Source organism: Prionailurus viverrinus, chromosome B1 (assembly GCF_022837055.1).
Source record: "Prionailurus viverrinus isolate Anna chromosome B1, UM_Priviv_1.0, whole genome shotgun sequence".
In the NCBI taxonomy this organism is placed as follows: domain Eukaryota; kingdom Metazoa; phylum Chordata; class Mammalia; order Carnivora; family Felidae; genus Prionailurus; species Prionailurus viverrinus.
Genome location: NC_062564.1, coordinates 86,787,354 through 86,811,602, shown reverse-complemented (window position 1 = coordinate 86,811,602; position 24,249 = coordinate 86,787,354). Strand labels below are relative to the sequence as shown.

Below are 24,249 nucleotides of genomic sequence, written 5' to 3'. Positions count from 1 at the left end.
AACCAGTATGATGTCAATTATATCTCAAGTTGACAAATACAAATAAAAAAAAAAGAATTACAGTTTCTTTTCTTGTTTTTTAAAGTTTATTTTGAGAGAGAGAGAGAGAAAGAGAGAGAGAGAGAGAGAGAGAGAGAAGGGCAGAGAGAGAGGATCCCAAGCAGGCTCCACATGGTCAGTGCAGAGCCTGATGCAGGGCTCAAACTCGCCAACTGCCATGGAAGATCATGACCTGAGCTGAAGTCAGACTCTCAACCGACTGAGCCACCCAGACGCCCCTAGAATTGTAGTTTCTTATATACGTGTGCTAATTCACTTTCTAATTCCTAAATTTATTTGTATTTTCCCCTTTTTCCTTGATCAAGCTAATTGAATGGATTATTTATTATTGTTGCTATTTTTGTCTTTTTCAATGAATCAGCTCTGGATTCCTGCAAAGCTGGAAATGAAGACCTGCAAAGGGTCTGAGATCTTATTCTGTTTGCAAGCTAACTGGTTAGTCTGCTGGCAGAACAGCAGGGCCTGGGAGAGCCAAAATCTTCCGGGCCTGGGAGAGCCAACATGTGGGCATTCGTGCCATTTGCCACAGGTCGACGCCGTGAACGCCCCACACTGCCTGCTCACGTAGCGCCTTGTGTTCCAGGAGGAGGAATCGAATCCCAAACTGAGGGAACTTGAATCTTTTACCACGGATGGTAAGAATGCTGCCCTTGGTTCTGGGCAGAGGCACTCTTATTTTTAAAAGCTGTTGGCTACACAAACCTCCTTGAAAAGATGGTCTGCAACAAAGTAGCTGGGGCATCTGCTCCGGAGCTGTGCAGAGAGGCCGCAAGAGCCACGTGCAGCATTTTCTCCTGGCGGTCAGTTCCACTGATTTTTGTTTTCAACTTCATGACATTCTGCTTTTACTTTTAATTCCTTCCTTCTACTTTCCTTAGATGTTTGACATTGTGCTTTGTCTTCAGTTTATCTTCCTGAATAATCGCTTCCTTAGCATGCATTCTTCTTAAAGTAAAAAGGTTTTAAGATTATAATTTTTCCTCTGAACAAACCTTTGACTACCTGTCCTAGATCCGAACAAGTGGTGCCCTCCTGATCATTATTTGCTAAATTATATAGCTTTTCTTGTTTACAGAAGTCAAAGGCTTTGAACAAAATTGGTCATCCCTGCGTCTCTTCGCTCTCTGGGTTCACTCTGGAAGCTACGGTCTTTTCTTCAGTCCCTTGTATTTAATAGGATGTCTGTGACTGATGTGCTAAACAAGGTTAAATTGCACTTCATTGCAATTTAAGAGGAAATGGAATTTGGAAGATGAGGACTCGAGTCCTGACAGCCACTTTTTACTGATAACCAAATAAACCATGCGCTTTGAGCCTCCTTTTTATCCACAAATGTAGGATTGAATTACATGATCTCTCATGTGTCCTTTTCAGTGTAGGGCTCTAAGACATTTGGACTTAGTTTCAATTACAGTGGCTTGATGATTTCTAGGCTGACTTGTTAGTTGAGGCAGAAACCGGAAAAGCTGAGTTCAACCCTTGCCATGTTTTCTGGTGTGACACATTCAGAGAGAAAGTCACGTGGCCCTGGAGCTCATTTCCTTCTCTTTTGTAGTAAGAAATCTACAAAAGATTTGTAGATTTGGTCGGAGTCAGATAAGAGAGGAGGAGGCCGATGCCAGAGGCGGAGACTCTTTCTAACAAGGCTGGTTCACGGCTCAAGAAGCTCCATCACCACAGAGTTATCCAGATGTTCCTGTTCTTTCTCCAAATGTGTGTGGAGCACTGAAGGCACGGATCCCTTTCCTGGGATCTTCCCAAGTGTAGCTGTCCTCCCGAGCCAAGTCCGGCACACCACCCTGGGGAATCGTGCGACCTCAGAGCCTCATCAACTCTCATGACTTCTGTGCCTTTAAGTGTTTCCCCAATAAATCTGATTTTTACTTTACACCACGTGTGCTGTTAATGTGCTCCCGTCCTTTTTGCACCACGTGTTCTATTTGAGGAAGGTACCGCTAAGTGCTTTACATACCTTGTCTCATTTCATCTCTACGACAAGTTTGATACTTTGGTAGATTATTCCCCTGTTACAAATGGAGAAAACCTAGTGCTGAGAAAAGTGAAGCAATTTGTGCAAGGTCACACTGTTGGAAGAGGCAGAGTTAGATTGGAATCCAGACTGTCCTGTTTTAGGGCCTGTGCTTTTAACTCTAAGAGGGCACAGTTCACATTATAGACATCACGGATGGTTTTCCTGCAGGTGGCACTAACGGGTCTCATTCAAACAAACTCAGTATATTATGACAATTTTTTCCTAGAGAAGAGTAAGGTGGAAGGGACATCTTTTCTAATTTGTCCCAAAGCACCACATGGACAGGCAGCAGCTCTGATGTCATAGGACTATGTCATAGGAGGCGATTAATACGTGCTGATGAAAGTGTATTTTTTTTTAATGAAATGGTTAATTCAAGAAACATTCGGCACTCAAGAGAAAGCAAAGCCAAGTGTCAGAGGGAAGAAGGGAGGGAGGGGCAGGGCCGGAGGTGGGGTGAGAGGTTTATCGAGCCCAGTGCATTGACCTCGGAGGTCCTAAGGCCAGAACCGTCAAGATAGTGCAGCTTCTAACTCCTTCCTCACCGCTCAGCTGCACTCACTTCTCAGATCTTCCAGGAAAATTATTGGGGACCAGGGTGCCTGTTCCACAGCACTGCTGCTCAAAGGAGAAACCTAACTGTTGTTAGGGAAGGCTCTGACTAGAAACATCTGTTTTATAAAGGCAGATGGGGGAAAATCTTCATTTTAAGCAAATTAACTTCAATATGTTTCATGAGCTAGAAATGACCCTTTGGACCCATAGTGCTTCAGGCCCACATGGACTGTAGAGATCCCCTACTTCCTGAGTGGCATTTTGTTACAAAGTATCCTTTAATTCTTTTCCATAAGGCTCAAATGTCCTACTTCCATATGCTATTTTCAGTTTTTGTGAGCAAAATACTCTTCTGAGATCTGCCAGCACTCATATTAACTCATTCCCTGCTTTTCTCCATGGCTCAGCAAAGGACAGATTCTCTGGTGTCCAAGAAGGGCCCAGCCTTCTAGACTCCCTTGACTCAACTTTCATCTGGTTTAAACAGATTGTCACTTCTGGGCAGCCAGCAGTGCTCCTGAAGGATTTGTATAGTAAATATATGTGTACACTTTCTTTATTGTTTCTAAAAGTTTATTTATTTTGAGAGAGAGGGAGAGAGAGGGAGAAAGAGAGAGAGAGAGAGAGAGACAGCATGCACACAAGCAAGGGAGGGGCAGCGAGAAAGAGAGAGAGACAATCCCAAGCAGGCTCTGTGTTGTTAGCTTCGAGCGTGACATGGGGCTCAAACTCACAAACCGTGAGATCATGACCTGAGCCAAAACTAAGAGTCAGACGCGTAACTGACTGAGCCACCCAGGTGCCCCATAAATATTATGTATACACTTTCAACACCCAGATATGCACATGTATGTATCCACAGATGGGTGATGTGCCTGAACAGTGAGGTAAATGTTCACATGGGGCTAGTGAAGTAAAGCACAAGACTTTGCTGTCATACCATAAATCCATGCACCTGAATGCAGATGTATGAAGAGCCCCACAGAAGCACATGCACGTATCCATATGGAAATAGATATATTACCCAGAGAGAGCATATGGCTGTGTGGAGGTCATCCTGTAAGAGGCATACAAAAGCCGTCCTAGACTGCTGATTTAAAAGGATCTCAGGAACTAGGAAGAAAGTAAAGTTGGCACAATCTCAGGATGATAACTGCCTTGATGACAATAGGTTCACAGACAGCCAAAGGCAAAATAATACGGCCCTGAAATTTCACATTAGTTCCCAGCTTGGAGTCCAGGAAAAGGAATAATTTCAATAATGTGATGTGCTCTCATTCCTCAGTACGACCAAGTTGTGGGGGGCAGGGGGGAGGGAGCTTTGATCTGCACAGGAATGCGCCTAGTAGGAAAGTAGTTTTATGTAAGTTGTATGAATGACTTCTATGAATGTTCTTTTATCTCTTAATTTTTTGACGTTTTATTTTAATTTTTGAGAGACAGAGAGAGACAGAGTGTGAGCAGAGGAGGGGCAGAGAGAAAGGGAGACACAGAATCCGAAGCAGGCTCCAGGCTCCTAGCTGTCGGCACAGAGCCTGAAACGGGGTTCAAACCCATGAACACGAGATCATGACCTGAGCCGAAGTCAGACACTAAACTGACTGAGCCACCCAGGCGCCACTGAATGTCCTTTAAGTCAAGGTAGTGTCCACTTTACTGATTCCAAGTTCTTCTATGTTAGCCTTCGGATAATTAATTTGGCTCCCAGAACACATAAATACTGCTCAACTCAACAGAATTTCAGTAACACCAAAGATAGTTCCCCTTGGAATTTTTTTTGGGTGCTTCCTAGGGAAATATGAAATCAGGTATATCTCCTAGTGCAAAAATAATAAGTGTATCCTGGTGTGTGAATTAGTCTCCTGAGAGTCTGGTTAATATAAATTCATTCAGTAGAATTTGAGCTAAGAAAATGGAGCTTCTTATCTTTAACATCAGCCAAAATAGCACTTCCTCAGGGAATTCACCCTACCTCCTCAGAAGTCATCTCATAGCTCTTATTCATTCAACAAATACTTATTTTGCACCTAATACGTGCCAGGCTGCCTTCTAGGTAGGGAACAAAGCACACAAAACTCTTGTGGAGTTTATATTCTCATGGAGATAGCACCTTGAACTCTTCTTTTCGTGGAGCTTCACATAGGGTGTGGTTACTTGTTTGTGATTGTTAGATTGCCAGTTTTTTCCTCTTGTGTGAGGTCTGTGAGGACTGGGCCAGTTTTGCTAAGCACTATACATCTGGCACTAATACAGTTGTAGAAAGCACTCAGTAAATATTTAAGGAATGAGTAAATTAGTAAATTCTCAAAGCTTCATAACTGGACTCTGGGCCTCCAGGAAATGATCCTAAACTCTTAGAACTGCTGGGGCGCCTGGGTGGCGCAGTCAGTTAAGCGTCCGACTTCAGCCAGGTAACGATCTCGTGGTCCGTGAGTTCGAGCCCCGCGTCAGGCTCTGGGCTAATGGCTAGGAGCCTGGAGCCCGTTTCCGACTCTGTGCCTCCCTCTCTCTCTGCCCCTCCCCCGTTCATGCTCTGTCTCTCTCTGTCCCCAAAATAAATAAACGTTGAAAAAAAAAATTAAAAAAAAAGAACCTTTAACAAGTGTGCAAGCTTGGAAATTATTCGTGAACATTGTTCTCCTGGTACACGATCTCTGGCCCATCCAGTCTTTGGCATAGCCACAGAGAAGTAGAGCAGTCTGATCAGGAAAAGAGGGGCCCTGAGCTTAGCTTTCCTGAGCTGCCCTCAGCTTTCACATGGTGCGTAAGTTGAATTGAGAGTTGGTGGTCTTACCATGGGGCCCTTTTTGAGCACTAGATGAGTGGCCCCCAGAGCAGGGCTTGGGGTAGACCAGCTGGCCATATGGCCTGATGGGAAGCCTAGGACTTTGCAGCAAGAACTGAGACGATGCTGAGTTGAGAAGGAAAGAGGCCCCTGTTCCATCCCCGCCATGTTCCTGCATTGCCTGCCCTAGAATTGCTGAACCAGCAGTTGCCAGTTTCAGCATTTGGGGCCAGTAGCACCAGGAGAAAGAGGAAGATTGTCTAGAGACCAGCAGATTGCAGTCAGCAAGTATCCAGACACACACACCAAGCCAGGGTCACACCCTCCACCCAGGACCCTGGGGACAGTCAAACACATGTGCTAATCAAGCACATCAGAAAATACCAAACAAATCTTTGAGCTGTCTGGTCATCCTGCTGTGGTGCAGGTGGAAATGTTTGTCAGAAAGGGAATGAATGACAACAAAGAAAGAACTCTGGACCACAGCTACTTTGGGACAATCCAGGAGGACAGTCCCAGATTTTGCTACTTAGGTTTCACCAAGATAGTAACCCCTACATTTCTCCTCTTGGAAGACAAAGGCAGATCCCACACATTTCCTTGTCTTACCATATCCTATATTCCTCCTCTGCTGCAGAACTGAATAGACTCTGTCCCAGGACAAGCCAGGGACACAAAATTCTCTTCCCTCATATACCCCAGAGCCATTATAGCAAAGAAGCAAGGGGAGGGAAAGGCTATCTGAAAGAGTGAGGTTTTAAAACTTTTATAATTAACTTTACGGAGATATTATTTACACACAATAAAGCCACAGATTTTTTTTTAATTTTTTTTTTCAACGTTTATTTATTTTTGGGACAGAGAGAGACAGAGCATGAACGGGGGAGGGGCAGAGAGAGAGGAAGACACAGAATCGGAAACAGGCTCCAGGCTCCGAGCCATCAGCCCAGAGCCTGACGCGGGGCTTGAACTCCCGGACCGTGAGATCGTGACCTGGCTGAAGTCGGACGCTTAACCGACTGCGCCACCCAGGCGCCCCTAAAGCCACAGATATTAAGTACATAGTTTGAATTTTGACAAAGGTACTCACAAAACCAGTACATGCCCCAGTGAAGATACAGAATACTTCTATCACCACAGACATTCACTTAGTCCTGGGGAGTGAGCATTTTTATCTAAAAATACTGTATCCTAAAAACACATAAATGATCAGATCAAAACAAACTTAATTTTTTTTTTTTTCTGGCACATCCACAGTGTCAGAGCTAAGGAGGAAAATCAAACTAATTATAGACAAAACAAAGTAGCTACATTTTATCTGTGTATCTCAATTTTAGTGGGAGCTAGCTTTGTGTCCTTGCTATGCTTGAGAAATTGAACAATTTGATGTTGGAAATTAAGGGAATTACAGATGGACTAGAACTGGGGAGAAGAGACTATTTAGATGAAGAGGTAGGCATAGAAAGGCTGGTATACCCATATCCATTGCAGCATTATTCAATAGCTAAAAAGTCTGGGGCGCCTGGGTGGCTCAGTTGGTTGAGCGTCCGACTTCAGCTCAGGTCTGTGGGTTCGAGCCCCGCGTTGGGCTTTGCACTAATAGCTTGGAACCTGAGCCTGCTTCGGATCCTGTGTCTCCCTCTCTCTCTGCCCTTCCCCCGCTCACACTCTGTCTCTCTCTCAAAATAAATAATAATAACAACAACAACAAAAGGATAAAAAGTGGATGAAACCCTAGCATCCATCAATGGGTAAATTGATCATATATATATATATATATATATATATATACACACACACACATATATGTATGTATATACAGACACACACACATAAAATGGAATATATATATTCCATACATATATATATATACATATATATTTCATATAATACACATATATACAAAATAGAGTATTGCAATAGAAATATTGGAATACTGGAATAATTCAGTATTTTTCAGCCTTAAAAAGGAAAATCTGACACATGCTATAACATGGGTGAATGCAGAGAATATTACTCTAAAGGAAACAAGCCCGTCACAAAAAGAAATACTGTATGACTCCGCTCGTGTAAGGTACCTAGAGTGGTCAGATTCGTAGAGACAGAAAATAGAATGCTGTCTGCCTGGGGGAAGTGGGAACGGGGCATTGTGTGATGGGCATAGAGTTTTTGCAAGATGGAAAGTGTTCTGGAGATGGATGGAGGTGATGGTTGCACAACACTGTGAGCGTATTTCATGCCATGAAACTGTACACTTAAAAATGGTAAAGACGATAAGTTTTATGTTATGTCTACCACAATTAAAAAAGAATAAAAGGTGGTTGATGAGAGAGAAGTAACATCTGACTCCAAAGCCAGTGCTTTACCACGACATATACACCCTTCACTAGGCCAAAGGGTACCAATCCATTTCATCTCCTTTCAATCAGGAGCATAATTGTGGGCCTCAAGGCCTCTCTCCCATGATCCCCCGCCCCCAGAGAGGTGTGTCTGTGGCATGCACGCACACGACCATGCACTCACGTGGAGCACATATCTCTAGCATTCTCCTTAGTGCAACTCAAGGGGGTAACTAGCATATGGACTTGTGTCAATGAGCGAATCAATAAGCATGGACTCAGCACTCTTTGTGATGGCACTGAATTAAGCTCAGTGGAAAATGTCCATAAATTAGCATTCTTCATAGATTTGCTAGATGACTTCCATGTTTAGGAAGGGGTGTGTGTGTGTGTGTGTGTGTGTGTGTGTTGGGGGACTGAAGAGGAAGACCTACCTGATGCCCTTAAGGAGGTTATGCTACTCCTGATGCCCTAAGAAGTTATGCTACCCCTACTATTAGAGGTTAGGGGAGGTTAGTTTATATGCAAATAACTGAAGAACAAAGTTCAAAGTTATAAGTGGCGCGGTAGAGGCATAGATAGAGTGTTAGAAAGAGGGCAACTGGAGAAGGAAATATATCTACACTGATCTTAGCCTCATGGTTGGCAGTTTTGCAGAAATAATTTCGTGTGGTTCTCCAAGCAACTTTGAGATGGAGATCATTGAAGTTTAGAGACAGCAAGAGACAGCCCTCCCCAGATCACATAGGCAGGAAGTGACAGGGCCAGGATGTAAATCCAGTCTTTCTGACTCAAAAGCCAATGTTTTATTTGCTGTACCAGTAGATGGAGGAACCTGACCCAGAGGCATTCCGAGATATTTCAAGGGTATATGGGTGAAGAGGGTTTTAAGGGTATGATCAATTTTGTTTTCCAAAAATAGCTTAAATGATATTTCCCACCCACACTCTGTTCTGGAATCCTGCATACCCAAACAGGAAGAAGAAGGAGTCTGTGTCTTCCCCCTTGAACTGGGGTAGGCCTTTGTGAACATCTCAACGAATAGAGTTGGCAGAAGTGAAGCTGCATGACTTCTGAGGCTAGGTCCGCCTGCTCTCTCACTCAGGATGCTTGCTTTTGGAATCCAGCCACCATGCTGTGAGAAATCCCAGACCTGAAGGAGAGACCCACATACAAAGGAACTGTGCTGGGGACGCTAAGACCACCCCCGGCTTTGATGATTCAACTATGAGGTCTCACAGGACTCATCATATGGTTGTACTCATGGCTCAGATTTATTATAGTAAAAGGATACATTGTAAAACCAACAAAAGGAAAAGGTACATAGGGTAAAGTCAGGAGGAAACATGGTGCAAACCTTCAAAGTAGAGAGTCACACGGGACATGCTTAATTCTTTCAGCAATGAGCAGTGATGATCATGTGAAATGTCTCCAGTGCCCAGGGTTTTTATTGGGGGTTCATCATGTAGGTATCCTCTGCCTAGCAGGTACCAAGATTTTAGGCCCCCAGAAGGAAAGCAGGGGTTCAGTTTAAACCACAATGTTTGTACAGGTTAAGTACCAGAAGATAGCCTTGCCAGTTAGGGTGATGAGACCCCTCCCCAAATCCAAATTTTCAAATACCAGTCAGAGCCAGCCATATAAGTAGACCCGCCTAAGGAGAGCAGTCAGGCCTGCTGTGTCGCCTCTTTTCTGCACAGGTCCTAAAAGCCTCTGACCACCACCCTGACAGAGGTCCCAGTTGACAACCATCAACACTTGACAGCCATGTAAGGAAGTCATTTTGGAAACACATTCCCCACCCCTTGGTCAAGCCATTCCTGCTGAAGCCACAGGGAACAGAGATGAGCTTTCTCTTCTGAGCCCTACCCAAGTTACATGTTTGTGAGCAAAGTACTTGATTGTTGTTTTAAGGTACTGAGTTTTAGGCCGTCTGTTATGCAGCAATAGATGTGGGACTCATCTTCCAGATTCTAATCTTCCACATGTATCTCTTTTAGAATTGATCATCCTGAGATCATCAGAAAGGCCATTCTTTCACTTTACAAATAAAGTTGTATGTGCACCCTCCATTCTTACCAGGCTGCTTTGTCCTAGATCAGTTGGAAGACTCTACTTGATAAGAGCGCGAGAGTAAATATTTCAGAATTTGTGGGCCATACTATCCCTTTGTATATTCTTGTGTGTGTGTGTGTGTGTGTGTGTGCACGCGTGCGTGTTTTACAATCCTTTAAAAAATGTAAAATCCATTATTAACTTGAGGGCTGTTCAAAAGCAGGCTAGACAGGATTTGGCTGCCCTTAGTTTGCCAGCCTCTGTCCTAATAATTAAAAAAGCAACCCCTCCCTCCAAAAAAAACCCCAAACAAACAAACAAACAAACACACATCCCAACCCAGCAAACAAGTGAAACAAAACCTCCAGTGCAGCAAAGAAAGGTGCAATTAGAAATAAGGGTGTCAGTACTGAAAATATTTGGCTAACAAAGCATTTTGCAAACCACATGTTTTTCTAATTCATTGCTTTCAACTGTATTGAAGAAGAACCTAATGAGATTTTTAGCTGGTAGATCATTAAGAATAATTTTAGACGTTATTCACTCTATCATTGTTGGTCTATAACCTGGAAGGCATTCAGAGAATTAAGTAAAATTGAAGTTACAAAATTCATTCCATTCTTCGCCTACTTATTCATGTCAACAATATTCTTTGGTGCATATATCTTTAAAAAATAGAAATAGGAATAGAATTCATATAGAAGCTTGTATCATTCTGCAATAACGAATGTTAATGAAAAAATACAAGAACTAATTGAAAAAAAGACAGCCCATCTAATTAAGAGATACATGTCCAATACATTTCATCTTTAAGAAATATACATACATTCAGTTGTATACTAATAATTGTGATACTAACTAATCCAAAGTAAACATTTCAAACACTGAGCCTACTAGTTATAGGAAAATGAAATAAATTTCAATTCCAACTTCTATACATATATTTATGGCAGGGATATATGAAAAAAGAATCTATAAAATAATCTTAAGAATAAATATTAGCATAGCATATTTTTTAAGAATAAATATTAGCGTTAGCATAAAATTCAATGGAGGAGTTAGAAAAATGGATGATGGTGGCTCTCAGTTGCTGTGGTATTTAGATTTCGCTGGATGCATTTAAAAGAGCAAGAGGACAGTTTTATTTTTAAATGTCAAGAGTCACAATACACCAGGACAGCAGTTCTCACAGTGTGGTTTCTGAGCCAGCAGCATTGGGATCACCTGTGAACTTTACAGATTCTCAGGTGGCCCCAGACCCACCAAATCAGAGACTCTGAGAATGGGGCCAGCAAGCTGTGTTTTAACTTGCCCTCCCGGTGATTCTGATGCATGCACAAATTTGAGAACCACTGCATCAGAAATGACTGTCTTTGCAGTTACTTAAGCTTATAATGAATATCTTTTTATGTCAATTTAAAATGGGTGAGGGGACACATGGTCTTACAAAAACTTATTGAGGTCTTCAGGCAAAAATGTTTGTGGACCCTCACACCGGACCACACACCTCTTTCTATCTTTAAGCTAAAGAAGAGTTTTCTTCTGAGGAGGGAATGGCAGATCAGGACAAGCACTGGGGATGGTTTCACGTGCAAATGGGGGAGGGTTGGGACGTGAGCAGGGCGAAGAGCATGGTGGGCAGAAAGGACAGTATGGAAAAGGCTCAGAGGTGGGGTTGCACAGGTGTGGGCTGGGCTGGAGCCCGGAGTGTGGGCAGAGAGTAGTTTGAGGTAAATCTGGAAGGACAAGATTTCAGTGATGCCAGGACTTTATTTTGAGCAGAAGATGTCGTCAGAGATACAATTTGTTGGAACAAGTCTGGCATAGATCAGGGGGGGAGAGACTGGAGGCGGTGAGGCTGGATGTAGGGCGACACCCTGGAGGCCTCACCCCAGGGGGTTGCCATCCTCTCTTATCTGGACCGGTCCCTGCCCACCATCCCTGAAAAGTGCTGGTGATGCCCATCCAGGGTATAGTAGGAGATATATTTGGTCTCTGTCCCTGGTTCCTGACACAGAGCTCCTTAAACCTTTGGAATTCCCTGAGTGATAGGAGGGTCTCTTGGTATTCATAAGGGGTCCCTTTAGAGCACACTTGAGTTTATGCTAATGCAGTGACTTATATAGCTTCAGGATGCATCTGGTCGCGGAAAGACCCAACTGATCAGAAGGTTGGAATTTTCAGCCCCACAAGCCAACCTCAGGGGGCTGCCGATTAAGTTCTACAAAAACCCTTGAGCAAGAAGATTTGATGAGCTTCTGGGTTGGTGCATGCTTTCAAGTGCTGGGAAGGTGGTACACCCCAGTTCCATGGGGATAGAAACTCCTGTGTGGAAACCCTGCTGGACTTTGCCCTATGTTCCTCCTCATCTGTATCCCTTACAATATCCTTTATGATGGACTGGCAGAGGTAAGTAAGTGTATCTCTGAGTTCTAGGAAGTGCTGCAGGAAATTAATCAAACCTGAGGAGGGGGTCATGGGAACCTTTGACTTATAGCCAGCTGCTCAGAGCACAACCATTTGGACTTGTAATTGGTGTCTGAAATGGGGACTGTGGGACTTTAGCCCTTAACCTGTGTGATCTGAGGCTATTTGCAGGTAGTGTCATAACTGAGTTAAATTTGTAGGACACCCACTCAGTGTCACTGAGAAATAGAGAATTGCTTGGTGGTGTTGGAAAACATTCCAGACCACCCAACCCAGGGCAAACCCTAGGAACAGAGAGAGTCATGTTGCTGCTCTGAGGAGGCTATGGTCCATCTGTCGCTTTGGGCTCTGGCTTGGTCCTACGTTTGAAATCCTTGCCTTTTCTTAAGCAGAGATCATGCCCACCTCCTGAGATCAATGAGATGTCTGCAAAATGCCAGGAGTTGCTCAGGCAGAAGGAATTCACAGACTCCTGGAGCACATTATCATTATCTTTGTTTTCATTTAACCAAGGACTCACCAGGGAGAAAAGGCATTACATCATCAAAGCAATCTCTCATTGGCTGCCCATTCCCCAAGGGGAGGGTTTTCTTTCCAGTGGCTTGGTTCTCGTAAGTATTACTTGCAGCATAGAGGCCTGTCCTGTCACTTCCGTTTCCAGATTCAATGCCTCTGATATCATTAGATTACGGCGGCAAGAGAGCGAGATGACACAATGATGGTACATTTTAGTTGATAGAACCACGCACCTTGGCGTAAGTGGCTCTGAGCCTCATGCTGTCCCCTTTAAGGTTGCTTCAGATTTTGCATCACTACATTAATTCATCATGCAATATGCATGAGTGATAGGGATAATGAAATGGTGACACCCGCTCTTCTGTTTAGTGTCCTATAAAATGGGATGCAAATGAATTGGTTCTGTCGGTGCATTTCATCGAAAAGCTTCGATTTACAGTTCCTGCAAGGATGGCTGTCCCGGTGCTTATGACATTCTGAGGCCATCTCGATTTTCATTATCAGTCTCATTTCTTGAAGGTTAATAATTTAGCTGATTTTTAAAAATAAGCCTTATACAATTATGTTGAAAAAAAGGAGGAAATTGTCACAATTTCTTTTCTCCAGACTTGAATTTGATGTTTCTTTTGGATGAGAAGAAAAGTTAAAATGAATACCTCACTTTTTGGGGCATTTTTTTTTTTTAATTTTTTTTCAACATTTATTTATTTTTGGGACAGAGAGAGACAGAGCATGAACAGGGGAGGGGCAGAGAGAGAGGGAGACACAGAATCGGAAACAGGCTCCAGGCTCTGAGCCATCAGCCCAGAGCCTGACGCGGGGCTCGAACTCACGGACCGCGAGATCGTGACCTGGCTGAAGTCGGACGCTTAACCGACTGCGCCACCCAGGCGCCCCTGGGGCATTTTTTTTTATGTTATAAAGCAACATAATTCTAAAGTGAAATTTCACTTAACCCATCAAACAGTTCCAATCATTTGATGAAAAAAAAAATGTAAAGAATAAGATTTCAAAGGGATGTTATTTAAAAACAGCCACTGAGGGGGAACACAGCCACTGGGCATGTACTATAATAAAACGTTACAAGAAAAAAGTTTATTTATTTATTTATTTATTTAGAGAGCGAGCATGAGTGAGTGTGCATGAGCAGGGGAGGGGTAGAGAAAGAGAGAGAGAGAGCATCCCAAGCAGGCTGCATGCTGTCAGCACTTGGGGCTTGAACTCATGAACTGTGAGATCATGACCTGAGCTGAAATCAAGAGACAGGTGCTCAACTGATTGAGTTACCCAGGCATCCCTGTAATAAAACTTTTAATGACCATTTTTATTTTTCATATCTGAGTTCATCTTTAGTGAAGTTACTTGGCAATGAACAAAACCAGAGCGATGACCTGGTAGACAAAACTCCTTGGTTTCTGAAATAAAGGTAGCATCCTCTGGTGATTTAGAATCTTGCTCAGGAACTCGCTGCTTCCTCTAAGTGGCTTCACCCACACCTCCCCCCATCCCCTGCTTCCTACACATGCCTCTCCCAGAGTTGCATTTCCAGCAATTCATGGGTCCAGGCCTAGGACACAGGGAGGCTTCTCAGCATCACAGCACCCAGGAGGACCTGACCCAGCCTGTGTTTTCTTCCCTGCAAGTACACAAGTCTTTCTGGGACACAGACCAAATTTACTGCAATGACGTCCAAAGGAACCCATTAATAAAATTGTGTTTTGTGAAGGGCTTTTATGTTTTCAGAGAAGGTTTGGGGTGATATTTTTACATCTGAAGTTCAGCACTAACATGGCATTGTAGCTCAAAGCTCAGGCTTTGGAATTACACTGGCTTGGGTTCCCGGATTCAGCACTTACTGGCTGTGTGGCCTTGTTAATAAAAACTTCCTGAGCCTCAATTTGCTTTTCGGTATAATTGGGATACTAAATCTATGTCAAAAGCTTTGTGTATGGATTAAGTATGAAAAAAAGGGGAGCACCTGGTGGCTCAGCCAGTTGAGCGTCTGACTCTTGATTTCAGCTCAGGTCATGATCGTAGGGTCATGGGATTAAGCTCCATGTAGGGCTCCGTGCTAGGCACGTTGCCTGCTTAAGATTCTCTCTCTCTCTCCTGCCTCTGTCCCTCTCCCCTGCTTGTGCTCTCTCTCTCTCTCTAAAAAGAAAAAAAAAAACATGGGTGCCTGGGTGGCTCAGTTGGTTAAGGGTCCAACTTCGACTCAGGTCATGATCTCGTGGTTTGTGGGTTCGAGCCCTGTGTCAGGCTCTGTGCTGACAGATCAAAGTCTGGAGCCTGCTTCGGATTCTGTGTCTTCCTCTCTCTCTGCCCTTCCCCTGCTCACATTCTGTCTGTCTGTCTCTCTCTCTCTTAAAAATAAACATAAAAAAATTTAAATATATATATATATATATAAGAAATGAGTATATGTATTCTTATATATAAATATGTATTTTTATATAAGTAAGAATATATATATATATATATATATATATATATATATATATAATGTGTAACACAGTGGCTAACACATAATAAAAATCAAAGACATTAAAAATCTTCTTATGAACACTGCTATTATAAATTTTATTCATTGTTGAAAGTTCCAGATTACTGAATCCTTTTCTATAAGATAACCCAAGAGTGAATCTGAGAGAACCGGGGAAGAGGAAAAAAATATTTTAGTCTCCACTTCAGGAGTCCCTCTTTACTTGGGTTGTGGGAGGGTAGGTCAAGGCTGAAATAGTTACACTGGTTTCCAGCTCCACCATGGGCAAGCTGAGGGTTTCTGTCAGGTATGAGCGTCTGGAGGCTTGCATGGGAGGGGTGGAACCCTCTTCCAAAGGGTTCTAACCACTGCTCTTATTTTCCCTGTGGTTTGTGTCTTTTGTTGGAATTGGAAACAGTCTACTGGCCTATCATTTTAGAAGACAGATCATTTCCAATTAAAAAAAAAATCTCTCTAGGGAAGTGTCTCAGTTGGAGATAGAGTGGAGATTCAGATGGTTCTGGAAAGTAAAATTAGGTGACAGCCTCTTCTTCAATCGATTTATTCATGACTATAATCTCCCTCCCTTACCTGCAGGGAAAACTTTCCAAGGCCACCAGTGGATGACTGAAACCACACTGGTACTGAGCCCTATATACGCTATGATTTTCCCTATGCATATGAAAGGGTTCAGGACAAGCACCCCTGCTCCCCGAATGTGCCACTTTGGCATGTGGATTATTTCAAAGACAAAGATTATTTCTCAGACAAAAGAATAAGTGAGTGCAAAGTCCCTGAGGTAGAAGCATGACTGGTATGGACAAAGAAGAGTGAAGGGTCCATGGGTCCAAAGAAGAGTGAAGGGTCCTCTGAGTGAAGGATCAGAGGCAGTAAAGGGGAAGTAGCTTAAGATGAGGTTAGAGACACAAGAGGCCAGACAATGTCATGAAGGCCATGGCAACCCATTTTTAGTAACACTTTGGCTTTTATTCTGAGTCGGTAGCTAGAGGAAAGACGTTCTGATTTCTGTGTTGAAAGGATAACCGAGGGGAGTCAAAGGCAGAGCCGGGAGACTGGTGAGATTGCAGTCTTCCAGGTAAGACATGCTGAGACCTCAAGCCAAGTAGATAGCAATGGAGGGAGTAAGAAGTTGTCAGATTCTGGGTGCACTTTGAAAATAGGATGTTTTCTGTGTCGGTCTACCAATAACCAATGTTGTGGTTGGAGCAGCCCTTGAGGTTCCTATTATTATTGCAAGACATCCTTCAGCAATAACCATCAGGAAACTGAAAAAATTAAGGTTAATTTATTACTTACAGGGCCTGATAATTGCACAGCACACCTGAGGCCACACAGCAAGGTCACTGGTAGAGAAAAGGCATAGGCCTGGGGTTCTGGTTTTACTGGGGTTGAGGCTGGGGACCTAGGGTTTTATCACATTCATTCTTCATGGGTAAATTTAAAAGTTAAGAGCAGGAATTTAAAATGTGGGAAGAGAAAAAACAAGTGGTCCAAATGGTCAGATATTGAAATCAACCAAGACCTCCAAAACAAAGGATCCTCAAGGTGGGACGGTGGCCAGGCTCTTTATCTGGTCCTGTGGCTGGGAATGTGTTTTTTTGTGGTTTTTGAGATACCTATCTTTGAAGCGATGTCTTTTTGAAGTGGATGCCTCAGTAATCAAAGCTTTAAGTCCGGCACTCGTGTGAAGAAGGAGGAGGAGGACGAGGAGGAAGAGGAGAAGAAGGAGAGGAGGAGGAGGGGAAGAAGAAGGAGAGGAGGAGAAAAAAGAAGAGGAAGAAGAAGAAGAAGAAGAAGAAGAAGAAGAAGGCAAGGGGGAGGAGGAGGAGGAAAAGGAGAAAAAGAAAAAAAAGTCCACTGTCAGGGTTGAAGGGATCTGCTCCGAGACTGGCCATGAGAGAGAAAGGTTAAAGATGACTGTATTAGTTTCCTGTAGCTGCTGTAACACAGCATCACAAACTTGGAGGCTTAAAATGACAGAAATTTCTTCTCTCACAGTTCTGGAAGCCAGAAGGTCTGAAACAAAGGAGCTGGCAGGGCTTCCTTATCTCCAGGAGCTCCAGGGGATATTCTGTTCCTCACCTCTTCAGCTTCTGGGTGAGGGCGGGTTCCAGGCACCCCTTGGCTTGTGACTGCAAGACTTGTGTCTCTTCTTCCTTCCTCACACGGTCTTCACCTCTGTGTCTATGTCATCTCTTCTTTCATCTCAGGACACTTGTCATTGGATTTAGGGCCCACCCAGATATTCAATGTGATCTCATCTCCAGATCCTCAACTTAAGTACATCTGCAAAGACCTTCTTCCCAAACGAGGTCACATTCACAGGTACTGGGGGTTAGGACATGGACACATCTTTTTGGGAGCCACCATTCAACTCACTGCAACGCCTCTTAAGTTATTTCAGCCTGAGCAACTGCAAGGATGAACTCACCATCAACTGAGATGGGGAAGAATGTGGGCTGAACAGATTCGGGAGAGGAGTCCAGGACCTCAGGGTCAGACGCGTCAGATGGCTGTTTCACATTCAGTGGAAATGTTGAGCAGGCTGGGTGAATGAGCCCAGAGCTCAGGGCAATGTACGGGCTGAGTTATAAATACAGAAGTACCAGGATGTGGATAGCATTGAAAGCCATGAGACCCATGACATCAACCAGGGGAGGAGTGCAGATAGAGAGTGAAGCATGGGAGTATCCAGAGGACCAGCTGAGGGACTGAGAGGAGCAGCCAAGGAGGGGGAGGAGAAGCAGGAAAGGGTGAGGTCCTAGGAGCCAAATGAAGAAATAATCAGATCCTTACACTGACTGTGGCATCACAGTTGCAAATTCTCAGACCTGGCTTTTCAGGTACAAGTTGAAATTTCCTCTGTGAATTTCCTGTAATAAGATTTTGCAATTTCACGTAACTCCTCATTCACGATGTGGGAAAGCCAAGAGGCATCTGCGTGAAATCATCTCAAATGCCCTAAAGTTATCTTATAATGAAGTGTTTTTTCAAAGCGTTTTTGTCATTATGTTCATCAGCAAAGCCTTTTTTGTTGGGTCGGTGTTTAGAGCACTTGACTCTGAAAGAAACGCACATGACTCATCCCCATGCAGGGTCAGGAGAGATGCCGAGACTGAGTCTGGAGCTATTAAATTTTCCCAATTTTAGGTTCCTGAGATAAAGGCCTTGTTGTCCATAATAGCACAGGTGGCTGTGTGAGGAAAATCTCTTAGAGAAACTTTTTTAAAAGATTCTACTGCTACCAAATAATGCAGCCACTTCAGGAACCAAGGCAACAATTAGACAAGTTTGAAACTCCCTACATTCCACAGGCTCAACTGAAAGCCTGTCCCACATTGCCAAACATCCGGTCAAATCGATCAGTGCAGTGACACATCCCAAACAAGTGGTTTGCCATCCAGTGGGGGAAAGCAGAGTGGGGTGATTGACTGGATTTCCCACCAAGCGGGCATCTGGAAGATACAGATGAAATCTTGAGCAGTTTTTGTTTTTTTAATGAATGATAATGAGTGGTTAAATTAGAGAATTGAGTACTAAATCCTAAAGAATACATCTTGTGGAAATGGATCTGTGTATCCGTAGCCAAAATATCTCGGGTTTCACTAGCCTGTGACCACAAATGGGATTTCATATATATTAATACCTAAATCTCCATGACTCACAGCCTTCATTAGTTTGACATTAAGATTCCCCTCACTTGGGAGCTTCTGGGTGGCTCAGTCGGTTAAGCGTCTGATGTCGGCTCAGGTCATGATCTCATGGTTCATGAGTTCAAGCCCCGGGTCAGGCTCCGTGCTGACAGCTCAGAGCCTGGAGCCTGCTTCGGATTCTGTGTCTCCCTCTCTCTCTCTCTGCCCCTCCCTCCCCTGTGCTGTCTCTTTCTTTCTCTCAAAAATAAATAAAACATTAAATTAAAAAAACGATTCCCCTCACTTGAGTGTATTTGGGGATCTCCAGTGTGTATATTTATAGTGTCCTTAAAGTTGGAAGCTTGCTGAGAGGAGACCTCAGCCCTGACCCCAGAGAAACTCCTCCAAGCTGGTGGCCACTCTGTCCCAGCTGGGGGCCTGAAGCTCCAAGTGGGAGAAAAGCCTCATGGCTCTGGTGAAGCAAGAACATTCCCTGCTTATGCTCAGAGGGTTGACAACACAAGGGTCCTTGAGCCTCAGAGTGCCACAAGCCTTAGTCACAGGCCCTTTCAATTCAGGCACAAAGCCCTCTTCTCCCCTGGGCATGAAGTCAGTGCTGCCTGGGTGGGAGGCAGTTCCGAAAACAGCCCTTTTCGTTGAGTCTGCCTCACTGGCGACACGCTCCCATTCTCCCCAGGGGTGGGGACAGCAGCACAGTGGTCTCCTTTTTCTGTGGTCTCAGTTACCTGGGGGGGCAGTCCAGAAGCACGTGATCCTCCTTCTGAAGTGTCATCAAAAGGTCAATAGTAGCCGAACGCTACATCACAATGTCTGTGTCATTCACCTTATTTCATCTCAGCACGAGGCATTTTATCATCTCACGTCATCACAAGAAGGGTGAGTAAGCACAATAAGATTTTTAAAATTTTATTTATTTATTTTTGAGAGAGAGAGAGAAGAAGAAGAGTGAGTGGGGGAGGAGCAGAGAGGGAGGGAGAGAGAGAGATTCCCAAGCAGGCTCCATACTGTCAGTGCAGAGCCCGATGTGGGGCTCAAACCCACGAGCTATGAGATCATGATCTGAGCTGAAGTCAGACGCTTAACCCCCTGAGCCACCCAGGCGTATGATAAGATACCTGAGATATCTGAGATATGTTGTATGATAAGATATTCTGAGAGAGACCACAGTCACATAACTTTTATTACAGTATATTGTTATATTTGTTCTATTTTATTATTAGTTATTGTTGCTAATCTCTTACTGTGCCCAATTTATAAATTAAACTTTATTTATCATGGGTATGTATGTGTCAGGGAGCAAGAACTCCTGTCCCCTCGAAGGTCCTTCTAGCTGGACAAAGAATGAAATTGCCATGAGACAGATTAGCAGGAGAAAATCAAATTTAACAGTGTACGTACAGGAAAACTACACAGACATGGCAATTCCAAAGATGGGCAAAATGAGGTATACATGCCATTGTGAAGCAAGGAGACGGGGCTGGGGGTCTGGGACTTCAGAGGAAAGGAAGGAGCTTCACGGGACAATAAGAAGAGAGAATGTTTGGCAATTAGACATTTGCTCTGCCGTACAGATGGGTCACTCAGAAAAAATTTATCTGTACTAATAACCCTTATTCTGAGAAAGACCCCCCAGTTTGGATTCTTCTGTGTGGTTAAGGGAGGGACAAAAGTTCCCCTTGAGCCTGTAGGCTCAAGGTATCTTCCAGATACCTACATGGCTAACTCCCTTATCTCATGCAAGTCTTACACATCATCTTCTTAGCGAGATCTTCTCTGACAACCCTATTTAAAATTACAACCGTTATACATGTTTCATCCTCCTCCATAGCTCTTATTGCCATCTAAATGCCATGTTTCTTACTCGTTTGTTTGTTTATTTATTTATTTACTCGTTTATTTTATCATTTTTCTTCACCTGCTGGAAAGCGAGATCTCTACAGATAGGGAATTTGGGGGAAGTTTTTGTTTACTGCTGTAACTCCAGCTTCTACAACAAGGCTCAGTGCATAGTTAGTACTTGATAAATATTTGTTTAATGAATAATTGAAAATCAGAAAGCCTCCACGCAGTGGTCTACAGGAATAAAAGCAACAAGATGGCACATCCTTGTTATCTTATGTTCCCACTCATCTTCTGGAGGCCAAGAAAGGGAAGAGAATTCTATGCCATCACAAGATGTACTTTTGAGAAATTCATTTATTTATTGTAGGGGTGCTGGGGTGGCTCAGTTGGTTAAGCCTCTGAGTTCGGCTCAGGTCATGATCTTGCAGTTTGTGGGTTGGAGCCCTGCATCGGGCTCCACGCTGACACCTCAGAGCCTGGAGCCTGCTTTGGATTCTGTGTCTCCCTCTCTCTCTGCCCCTCCCCCACTTGTGCTCGCTCTCTCTCTCTCTCAAAAATAAATAAAAACATAAAAGAAAAGAAGTTTATTTATTTATTTTAAATGTTTAATTGTGGTAAAATACACAAATTACCATCCTAACCATTAAAAAAAATTTTTTTTAATGTTTATTTATTTTTGAGAGAGAGACAGAATGTGAGAGGGAGAGGGGCAGAGAGAGAGGGAGACACAGAATCCGAAGTAGGCTCCAGGCTCCGGGCTGTCAGCACAGAGCCTGACATGGGGCTGGAACTCACAAACCGTGAGATCATGACCTGAGCCAAAGTTGGACACTTAACTGACTGAGCCACCCAGGTGCCCCTAGCCATTTTTAAGTGGACAGTCCAGTGGTGTTAAGTACATTCACATGGTTGTATAACCATCACCACCATCCATCCACAGAACTCTTTTCATCTTGCAAAACTGAAATTCTACACTCATTAAACAATAACTAGGGGCGCCTGGGTGGCGCAGTCGGTTAAGCGTCCGACTTCAGCCAGGTCACGATCTCGCGGTCCGTGAGTTCGAGCCCCGCGTCAGGCTCTGGGCTGATGGCTCAGAGCCTGGAGCCTGTTTCCGATTCTGTGTCTCCCTCTCTCTCTGCCCCTCCCCTGTTCATGCTCTGTCTCTCTCTGTCCCAAAAATAAATAAAACGTTGAAAAAAAAATTTAAACAATAACTTGACATTCTTCCCCCTAAACCCCTACAACCAACCATCCTACTTTGTCTTTTGATGATTTTGACTACTCTACGTACCTCTCGTGAGTGGAATCATATGGTATTTATTTGCGACTGGTTTATTTCACTTAGCATTACCTCCTTGGCATTCATCCATATTGTGGATGTGTCAGAATTTTATTCCTTTCTCAGTTGAAAAGCTGTGCTCTCCAGTAGCACCGTTATTCCACCTGGGTTCCCCTGGAGTGACCCAACCCCTTCACCACATTCACTGAGGGTCCGGCATAGGACAAATAACCAAACTTGATTCCAGGGTGAAGCCATGACGTTGAAAACCATATATCACACGGTTTCTTGTGAGTTTTGTTTCCCAGGATGTCAACCAGCTTCTGCTGGGACCACTGTTGAGGTGACAGAGGGAACTGGGCAGGGTTTTAGGCTGGAGAAAACCCTTTTCCTGACACAGCATCCTTTCCAGTACTTACACACTCATCCCCACGTGATCTGTTTAAGGGATTTCGCCCCCATTTTAGTGGATGTAAGTTAACTCATCATTTCATGAAATAATCTCTATAAACTCTGAGAATTAACTCAGATGGCAGGCATTGTGACCAGAATTAAAGGACTTTTGAGGTAAATGGGTGGCTCAGTCGGTTAAGCGTCTGACTTTGGCACAGGTCATGATCTCACGGTTTGTGGGTTTGAGTCCCGTGTCGGGCTCTGTGCTGACAGTTCAGAGCCTGGAGCCTGCTTCACACTCTCTGTCTCTGTCTCTCTCTGCCCCTCCTCCAATCACACTCTGTCACTCTCTCTTTCTCTCAAAAATTAAAAAAAAAACATTAAAATAAAAAAAAGAGAAGACTTTCATAGTGAATTTCTCTCCCTGGAAGAAGTGACCCTCTGGCTTAGGCAGAGGGGGTGAAACTGGGCAAAGAGGAACAATCCTCATTGCTGGCGGTGAGGTACAGAGAAGGCTGTCCAATAATAATTAGGAAAAAACACATTTATATATTGTTTATGTGCCAGACGCTATTACAAGGGTTTGCAACATTGACTTATTCAGGTCTCTTAACAACTTTATTTTATGTATGTGTGTAAGGGCACTTCACATGCGATCCTTTCAACAGAGTTTTAAGCATACAATACAGTACTGTTATCTACAGGGACAATATTGTACATCAGATATCTAGAATTTATTCAGCTTGTATAACTGAAAATTTAAGTACATTGGTTACCAATTCCCCATTTGTCCCTTACCCCAACCCCGGCAACCACCATTCTATTTTCTGCTTCTATGAGTTTGACTCTTTTAGATACCTCATGTAAGTGGAATTATGCAATAGTCGTCCTTCTGTGACTAGCTTATTTCACTTAGCATAATACCCTCAAGGTTCACTTATGTTGCGGCTCTTTCAGGATTTCCTTCTTTTTAAAGGCTGAATAATATTCCATATGTTCTTCATCCACTCATCTGTGGATGGACAGGTTGTTTCCACATCTTGGTTACTGCCATGGTGCTGGTATCTTTTCAAGGTCTTGATTCTCATTCTTTTGGATAAAAAGGCAGAAGTGGGATTGCTGGATCATATGGAAGTCTATTGACAAATTTTGAGGAAACTCCATACTGTTTTCCACAGCAGCTGCACCATTTGGCATTCCCACCAATGGTGCAAAAGGGTTCCAATTTCTCTACATCCTCTCCAACACTTGTCTTTTTCTGTTTCGTGTTTATTTATTTTTGAGAGAGAGAAAGAGCACAGGCAGGGCAGGGGCAGAGAGAGGAGGACAGAGTATACAAAGCGGGCTCCTCTCTGAGAGCAGTGAGCTGGATGTGGGGCTTGAACTCACAAACCATGAGATCATGACCCAAGTTGAGCGCCCCTCATTGAGGTTTTGATGTGCATTTCCTTGATGATTAGTGATGTTGAACATCATTAATGTACCTGTCAGCCACCTACGTGTCTTTGGGGAAATAGGTCTATTGAAGTTTTCAGCTCATTTTTAAAATTAATTAATTAACTTATTTATTTAACTTATTTTTTCAGTTTCCCACATTTGTTTATTTTATTTTTTTAAATATAATTTATTGTCAAATTGGCTAACATACAGTGTGTAAAATGTGCTCTTGGTTTTTGGGGGTAGATTCCAGTGGTTCATCATTTTTATTTTTCTAAAATGTTTATTTTTTTTAAATGTTTATTTATTTTGAGAGAGAGAGAGAATGCACAGTGGGCAAGGGACAGAGAGAGGGAGACAGAGAATCCCA

General features: G+C 43.4%; 1 long non-coding RNA gene across 1 annotated transcript; it reads left to right on the top strand.

The window, feature by feature from the left end:
- Window positions 1-427: 427 nt before the first annotated feature.
- Window positions 428-1,948, top strand: LOC125163462 (uncharacterized). Its single transcript, XR_007151469.1, has 2 exons — window positions 428-695; window positions 1,616-1,948. It is a non-coding gene; the product is annotated as an uncharacterized LOC125163462 (long non-coding RNA).
- Window positions 1,949-24,249: the final 22,301 nt, after the last annotated feature.